The following is a 9,601-nucleotide window of genomic DNA, read 5'->3' as shown; positions in this document are numbered from 1 at the left end:
AATACATATATAAAAATGTACATAAGAAGCAATCCATTTCTAGCAGAATAGCTAAAAAAATACAGTATATTTATACAGGAATATCCCTCAGTAACAAAATTAATGAATTTCAACTACATGCAACAATTAGGTAACTTACAACATAATTTGAGCTAAAAGAAAAAAGCAAGATATAAAAAAATATAGTGCACAGTATGATTTATATAAAGTTCTAAAACAAGCACAAACACCACAATATTGTTTATGGATATTGCACGCATTGCACATATGTGATATAACTATAAAGAAAAGCAAGAAAAAGACTAACTTTAAAGAAAGATAATAATTACCTCTAGGGAGAGGATAGGGGTTGGGATCAGAAATTGATACATAGATTGGGGTGAAGTGCTCACAATGTTTAATTTCTTAACTTGAGTACCAGTTACATGGGTGTTTGCTCTATAAATATTTGTTAAGCTGTGCAAATAAGTTGACGCATATTTCTGAACAAATGTGCAATATTTTACAATAAAAAATTTTTAAGGGGGGCTGTGGCAAGCTAAATGACACCACTGATCATCTACCTCAGCCTTTCACCAGGATCATTTATTTATTTTGATATTTCTTATTGGGAATACAATTTCTCATGTGGGAAGTGCTTTCTTTGAGAAGAAATAAGAACTTTAGAGGAGATTTTTATCTAATAGATTTTCTGTACATGAAAAAAAAGCAGAAGAAAAGAGGACTTAGCAGAATTTTTTAAAAAGGAATTAATTCTATTACTGTGATGCCTAAACATTCTAATGCTAATTTCACTGCAAAGTCTGTGACGTATAAATCCTGTGTCCCCTGAGTCTCCATCACTAGGCAGGAAAAGAAAATAGTTACTGCCTTACTTCCCGATGTGGGGAGGGAACACTTGCAAAGTGAAGCATCCAGAGTATATAAAGCTTCATTTAAATCTCAAATAAAACAAACAAAATGATTTCAGGAAAAAAGGAAACCATGTAGGAAAAAAAAAGATGCAAAACAAAATCTTACTGTTGAAAAATTTATTACTCGTTTATATTAAGGATGCCAATAAATCATCACTCATTCATCTATCTATTCACTCATTCATTCATTCATTCATTCAACAAAACATTTATTGAGCTTCTACTATACTGTTAGGCATCGTGGGAACTGAATGAGACATGGTAACGTGGTTGCTGTCCTAAAAGGACTTATAATTAAGTAAAGAAGAGAATATCTGTATGTACTTCTTTAGTTTGCTCTCAATCGTTAAAACTTAACCAAGTGCCAAACACTAAATCATTAAATATTATCTCATTTAATTCTCATAAACAGTTCTTTCAGGATGATTGCAGATGTAGAAACTGACTCAGAGAGATTAAGTAATTTGCCCGAGGGAAAACACCCTGGCTAGCATCTGGATTTGTCTATCCAACCCCAAAGCCCACACTCTTTACACATGCTATACGTACTGCTTCTCTGTTGTACAGAACATAAGAGAAGATGAGCTAAATGCCACAACATACAAACCAGATACTGAAGGATGTTTCTTTCCTCAGTGCTGGAATTTGTTACTACAGCATGTAATACTTAAGTAATTTTTAATTTAAAAAATTGTAATGCTTTGGGATTGGGCAAACTTCAGTTTAGACTACTTTAACCTGAGACTTACATAATTTTCCAAAATCTTAATTTAGGAACATGTAGAGTACGAAAATAAATGCAACCAAAACAATTCTGGAATTCTCAAGTTTTCGTCATATGTCAAATATTCTTTCTGATGCCTGAGTAGGGTTTTGTATTCTTGCTTTCTCTCTTAGAATTCTAATTTCAAAACTAACACATGTGATTAAGGACAATTAGTTCCCCTTTGAACTTTATTACCATCACCTGGAAATTACTCTTCAAGCTCAGTGAAGGAAGAGGAGGACACTCTATGCAAAGGAATCTGAGGGGCAGTTCTCCTGCTTCTCTGTCTTGTCTGGGAATGGCCCACAGCCTCTTCTAACCAGGCGCACAGGCCACTGTATGAGGCCAGCAACAGATGGTGTGGGAGAACTCCCAGCTCAAGTATGGTCTCTGTGTGCCTTCCATCCTACTCACTTGAAAAAGGAGGAGTTCTTACAAGCTGACATCTGGAATCCTGATTCACTCACCCCCAGCTTTCCCTCACCTCAGGTATATTCTGGTTGGGGCAACCTGACCTTGATGGTCAGATTTTAGATTCCCATTATTCAACACATGAACATTCTTAAAACAGCTTAAGCAAAATGAAAAATAAAGCTGTACCTTCAACTCTCCTCCCTCAAAAAAAAAAAAGTAATATTGACCATATTTCTTACATATTTCGCAATAATTAAGAAGAGAAGGTGGAAGCAATTAAGTGGAGGCAACCTGGGGAATAAGAATGTGGGAGAGAGACAAGATTCTCTACGATATTCTATCGTAACTGAGCATTTAAAAGACTATGGTCATTGAGATAGGCAGAGATGCAGGAGGAGGCATTTCATTTGGACTTTTGAAGATGAGGTGTGGCAGGCAGAAGGGGTGAATGGGGCATTACAAGAAGAAAGGAAAGTACAAAGCCTGTTAAAGAAACCTTAAAAAGTCCAGTTTGGCTGTCACTTAGTGTTATACAGGGAGGAGAATAAAAAGAAATAAAACTGAAGTTTGAACAGAGGAGAAGCCCTAATGGTAGATAGTTACGAAAGCCATGCTAAGGCACTTGAACATTCAGAAGGCCATTTTTTTTTTTTTAAGTGTATGATCCAATGGCTTTTAGTATATTCATAAAGTTGGGCATCCATCACTACAAATCAACTTTAGAATATCTTCATTAACCTAAAAAGAATACTCACATCCCTAACCATCAGTCACTCAATAATCCTTCCCCTTCCAGACCTTGACAACCATTAATCTACTTTCTATCTTCATAGATTTGCCTATTTTCGTATAAATGGAATCACACATATATGGTCATTTGGAACTGGCTTCTTTCACTTAGCATAATAATTTCAAAGTTCACTCATGTTGTAGCATGTATCAGTATATCATTTCTTTTTATTGATGAATAATATTCTGTTGTGTGGCTACATCACATTCTATTCATCTATTCAACAGTTGATGGCCATTTGGATTGTTTCCACATTTTGGCTATTATGAATAACGCTGCTCTGAACATTTGGGTACAAGTTTTGTGTGAACACAGATCTTCAATTCTCCTGGGTAAGTATATCTAGGAGTGAAATTGCTGGATCATATGGCTTCATGTTTAACTTTTGAGGAACTTCTAGACCATTCCAAAGCTACTGCACGCATTTTGATTCTAATTTCTCCACATCCTCACCAACCTTTGTTATTATCTGTTTTTTATCTGCGAAGTTTCATTGTGGTTTTGATTGGCCCCCGAAGATTTAGGTTCTCAAGTATCTTTTCATATGCTTATTGGCCATAGTCTATCTTCTTTGGAGAAATGACTCTTCTTTGCCTATTTTAAATGGAGTTATTTCTCTTTATATGATTAGGTTGTAATAACTCTTTATATATTCTAGATACAAGTCTCTTATAAGATATATTTTGCTTCTAACCTGTGGGAAAATTTTCTTCCCATCTATAGGAAATGAGGTATCCTTTGAGGCACAAACGTTTTTAATTTTAATGATGCCCAACTTATCTTTTTTTTCTTTTATTCCTTGTGCTCTTGGTGTCATATCTAAGAAATCATTGTCTAATCCAAGGTGACAAAGTTTATACCTGTTTTCTCCTAAGAATTTTATAGGTTTAGCTCTTACATTTAAATTTTTGATTCATTTTGAGTTAATTTTTGTACATGTGTGATGAGGCAAAGGTCATTTTTAGAAAGATTAACTTGTGAGGACTATGTAGGATGGATGATAAGAGACTAAAGGTGGGGAGGCTACCGTAGAAGTCCAAACGCATGGCAATAAAAGCAGCAATTGAGGAGATTGAATTCCTGGAGGTAGGGGCATAGGCATCAACTTTTTTGTTTTTAAGCGCACAGATTATTTTAATGTGCAGTCAGCTCTTAGAGGAAGAGGAGGGAAAAGACATTGCAAAATACCAAATGATAGGCAAATGCAAGAGGGTCTAAGTAGGGTAAAGCCTGTGGTTGCTCTGGTCTGGACTGACTGCTCCCAGGAAGAAGAGGTACAGCGGGACCTCTTGGAGAAGGGCTGAAAATGTGAGAACAAGCTGCTAATTTTTTTTAAAAAAGCACTTCAGAATTTAATAAGTTTGAGTCCTTGCTTTCAGTTACCCATAAAGCACAATTATTTCTTTTGTAAAACGTAAAAGTGCTGATATTTCGGACACTATCCTTATTTTGTAAACTTACAGATGACTATCTCCACACATTCCCATCAGTTCCACCTTTCACTATACTCAGTGATTCTCAATGTGGGGGACTTGGTCATGGAAATTCACCTGATGAGACAACTAGTTTAATTTGGAAGTTCAATTGCAAAGGAAAAAAAAAAAACTGTCTTTCGGGAGATGTTTTCTCCATTCAGAAGCAGGAGACTAATTATAAGAAAACACTTCAGCAGATTGAAGTCAGGCATTAACATATTGAGGTAATTAGCATTTCCACCCTGAGGAAGCACAAAGAAGTTTCAGCTGACCTTTGTGAACTAGGTTAACTAAACCGTGCGTAGACTTTAAATTTAGGCAATCTAATTTAAAGGTTGCTGAGACTGAGTGATCCTCAGTCCTGGCCTCTTGTCAGTTGTAGTTATTTTCTTTTAATGCTCACTCCCGGGCCCTTATCCCAGAGTTTCTTGATAAAATATATTTGGGGCGGGTCCCAAGTATCTGTACTTTTAGAAATCTCTGCATGTGATTCCTATGCCAACCAGAATTTAGAATTAGAGAATTGAGCTGGAATGAAGAAATCTAGTTCTAATCCAGTCTGCCATAACTAGCTACTTTAATCTTGAGCGATTCTCGAAAATCTATGGGAGCCTAGGTTCCTCATTAAGAAAAGAGATGTTAATGACAATAACTACCTCCCAGTGTCTCATGTGAAAGACAAAACTGACATTTCAGATTTTATGAAAGTGCGCCATAATATATCTTATTAACACTTAGTTATTGTTATTATCAGGTCCAATGTACTCAACAGTTTACCAGCATTAGACTCGTGTGGCCTCTCCCTTCTTGAAACATGGTTTTCTCATGGCTTCTATGACATGACACTCCTCTGGTTCTCTCTTTCCTCAGGGACCGCTTCTCTCTCATGTTCTTTTCTGGTTTCCACTGCTGTCTTGGACCATCTTAGGCTCAGTCATGGCTCCCCCCATTTTCTCTACATATACTTTCTTCCTTGGTGATCCCATCCAATTTCATGACATCTATGGTTTAAAATAAGCATCTCATGACTGTCAAAATTTATGTTACCTGCCCTTGTGTTTATTAGCCATCTAAGTGCCAACCTGACCTCTTCATTTGGAGGCCTAAACCATCTCAAACTCAGCATATCCAAGAGAACCTGACTCCCACTCTTAAAATTGTTCCTCCCACTAATCCCTTTCCATTTCTGTATGTATGTATGTGTGTGAGTGTGTGTGTGTGTGTGTGTGTGTGTGTGTGTGTGTGGTATATTACAATTAGCTTATTTGATTATGAGGGCTGTCTAAGCAAGTCCAAACTTCATAGGACAGGCAGTCAAGAAGGAAAGATCAGACAGGCTCAAACTTTGAAATTCCCAGGCACAGGCTGAAGCTATCATTTGCGCTTGCTCTCTCTCTCTCTCTCTCTCTCTAGCCATCTGACAATGGATCAATAATTAAGGTATTCAATGGACATCATGCTCCCTACCATCCCTAGCATTTGGTATTATCGAGCACTGAAACAGCCCCTCCAAAAATCTACTCGAAGAGATTTGAGTCTATCTCCTTACTTCCTTCTGGTCCGCACACTTTACTAAGGTAGATTGGTCAATGAATGTGGCCATCCCCACACAGAAGTTTTTTCACACATCACGTGAACTGCATGGATATAGAGGACCACACTAGACCGAAAATTTTCCTATTGCAATTAATTTGCCTCTCTGAATTATTCACACGGTAATTAAGTTCACTTGTTTCCTAATTGTATAAATATTGTTTTAAAGACAAAAACCTTTTTTCTTTATAATCCTTGAGTTGTGAGATTTTCCCCCCTGTAAGATTCTTTAAAGTCTTATCCTAAAATACTTTCTTGAATTAAAAAAAGAAACATCTACTAAAATTTCTCTCCTGAACCACAATTAATTTAAGATATAGGATACTTAACAGGTATCTCTAAGGAAAAGATAGTTTTGGTTTTTATTGAGATATAATTGACATATAACATTATATTAGTTCCAGATGTACATCATAATGATTCATATATGTATATATTGTGTAATGATCACAATAAGTCTAGTTAACATCAATCACCACATAGTTATAAATACTCTCTTAGCAACTTTTTTTTTTTTTTAACGCCCACAGCACCTGGTATTCCTAGGTGGTCTCCCATCCAAGTACTAACCAGGCCCGATCCTGCTCAGCTTCCGAGATCAGACAAGATTGGGCATGTTTAGAGTGGCATGGCCGTAGACTAGTAACTTTTAAATATACAATACAGTATTATTAACTATGAGCAACATGCTATACACCACACCCTTAGGACTTACTTGTTTTGTAATAGGAAGTTTATGCCTTTCTACTACCTTCATCCATTTGCCCACCTTTCAGTTTTCAGTTTTCTCATGTATAAAAGGAGAATAGTAATATACACACCATAGGGTTGTTAAGAGGTTTAAATAAGTACAATGACTAGCACCTGGTAGGTGCATAATAATGATAACTGTTACTAATAAATTATTTTTGCAGAATTTGCATATTTCTAAAACCTTGATGCGCATGAGAATTATATGGAAAACTTTTTTAAAATATTGATGCCTGGGCTTTACTCCTGAGATCCTGATTTACTCAGACTAAAGCCTGGGTTTTTTTTAAATACAGTTTTTGTACATGATTATTCATAATAGAATTCTCTGTAATAGCCCCAAACTGGAAAAAAAGCAAAATGTCCTGCAATGCATAAATGGTTAAGCAATATGTGGTACCTCCATACCATGGAATACCACTCAGCAATAAAAAGGAACAATCTTGATACATGAAACAACTTGGATGAATCTCAAGGGCATTATATTGCGTGCGGGGGTCAAGGGAGAAGCCAATCTCAAAGGTTACATATGCATTATTCCATTTACATGAAATAAGAAAATTATAGAGATGGAAAACAGATTAATGGTTGCCAGGGGTTTGAGACGGGGTAGAGATGGAAGGGGCACGGGTGTGACTATAAAGCAGTAACACAAGGATCTTTGTGGTGATGGAATAGTTCTGAATCTTTATTATGATGTTGTTCACATGAACCTATATGTGTTAAGATTGCACAGAACTACACACAGACACGAATACGCACAGATGAGTGCACATAAGACTGATGAAATCTGAATAAGGTCTGTGGATTGTACAGTGTCAATTTCCTGGTTTCGATATTGTGCTATAGTTATCTAAGATGGTAGCATTGAAGAAAACTAGGTGAAAGGTACACAGGGATTCTTTGTACTGTTTATACAATATCTTGTGAATCTATAATTATTTCAAAATAAAGAGAAAAAAAACTTGCTGCATGCAACAACTTAGATGGATCTCCAGGTCATTATGCAGAGTGAGAAAAGCCAGTCTCGAAATGGCAAAAATACAGATATGGAATATAGATTAGTGACTGTCAAAAGGTTAAATGGTAAGTATGGGTGAAAAAGGTACATGTGATTTTAAAGGAGTAGTACAAGGGAGTTCTTTGTAGTTATAGAATAGTTCTGTACTTTGATTGCAGTTATGGTTACAGGAACCTCACAGGTGATAAAATGGCATAGGACTATACAAACACATTGTAGCAATGTCAGTTTCCTGGTTTCGATACTGTACTAAAGTTACACAAAATGTAATCATTTGGGGAAACTGGATGAAGGGTACACCGGACCTCTCTGTATTGTCTTTGCAGCTTCCTGTATATTTAAAACTATTTCAGAGTAAAAAGTTTAAAAAAGAAAACCCTCCCCCCCCGCCAAGTGATTTATATGCACACAAATTTTTGAGAAACATTGATTCTGTTCGTTAACTCAGTCACAAATACTAAACAAGGAGGAATAAAATTATAATTTGCTCATTTTGTTAGTTAACAACCTCGTCACCTGGGGAGCAATAATTAATTAATTAATTAATTAATTAAAAGCCCAGGTTCCAGACTAACTAAATCAGATTTTGACACAATGATTTTCAGATTCTGGGTTGAAGATTCTGCATTTCCAGAAAAACCTCAAGTGAATAGCAAAGACCAACTGCCAAGAAGGGAGGATCACTAGACTAAAAAGATGTGGTATCACGTAAGCAGGTGTTTTTAACATGTATAAGAAAACTAGTCACTAATATACTTGCTTCCTTTTTATCATCTCATCAAAATAGTAATAACAACTGCTATCACTCAAAGTATTATGAGATTCCAAGTTGTTCTGGAAAATGAAATATATTTTCAAATGCAAGCTAATAAAATCTTTATTTACAGATATTCCCATAATCGCTAAGTATGTGTACATTGGGAGGAAGGGTCCTAAAGACACCAAAATAGCCTGCAAGGATACAGAAGAGAGCTATGGAATGAAATGTCTAAGTTGTTCTTACACTAAAGTTGGGAGGAAGCATCCTTTGCTCTCAATCAGCAAAGCTGTGAGAATAATGAGTCCAGACTGCTGGGAGCCATCCCTAGCTGAGGTGTGTCTACTAGTAGCCATGCCCCTCCCTAGTCCCTCCATCCCCACCGAGCACCAATAACTGTGAGGAAAAATGAATCAAATGCATGACAAGGGTTGGGAAGGGGGGTGGGGAAGAGAGAGAGAGAGAGAGAGAGAGATTGTTTCATGGTTTCAGTCATTTCCACCTACCTTCCTTTCTCAGTTATTATGATTTTAAAATAATGTTTTACTCATATCAAAGTAATATAATATATATGTACATATTTTTTAAGTTAAATCATTTTATTAGGCTTATAATACACAACAGCAGTCCCTTCTCCCTGTGTTTTCATATGGCGGAAGGGACAAGGGGGCTCTCTGGGGTCTCTTTTATAAGGGCACAAATCCCAAACATGAAGGCTCCACCCTCATGAGCTAATCACCTCCTAAAGGCCCCCGCCTACTAAAAACATTACATAGGGGGTTAGGATTTCAACATATGCAGTTTGTGGGGAGATAAACATTCAGTCCATAGTAAGACCTATCTGCTTTCTTCTGCAGACTTTTATGCTCCTATAGACTTTCTCAAAATTTCAGTCCCACTCATATTCATACCTGTTGTGTCTAATTTGAGCCTTTCCAAGATGCTGCTGTAAAAATTGGTGTGCTTTCTTAGATCTAACTACCCTCTAGCAGGCAGTTAATCTAAGAAAATGAAAATCAGCCCTGCTGGTAATTGGACTGTGATTTTCCTAAAAGAATGTAAAAATGTTTCCAAGGGACATGGACAAGGTCACATAAATAGTATTTCCATACAAGGCCATA

General features: G+C 36.5%; 1 pseudogene; it reads right to left on the bottom strand.

The window, feature by feature from the left end:
• Positions 1-6,473: 6,473 nt before the first annotated feature.
• On the bottom strand, positions 6,474-6,592 carry LOC120597373 (uncharacterized; annotated as a pseudogene).
• Between the last annotated feature and the right edge of the window lie 3,009 nt (positions 6,593-9,601).

Source organism: Pteropus medius, unplaced genomic scaffold (genome assembly GCF_902729225.1).
Source record: "Pteropus medius unplaced genomic scaffold, Ma_sr-lr_union100, whole genome shotgun sequence".
In the NCBI taxonomy this organism is placed as follows: Eukaryota; Metazoa; Chordata; class Mammalia; order Chiroptera; family Pteropodidae; genus Pteropus; species Pteropus medius.
Note: the sequence above shows the minus strand (reverse complement) of the source record. Positions and strands in the feature narration are given on the sequence as shown.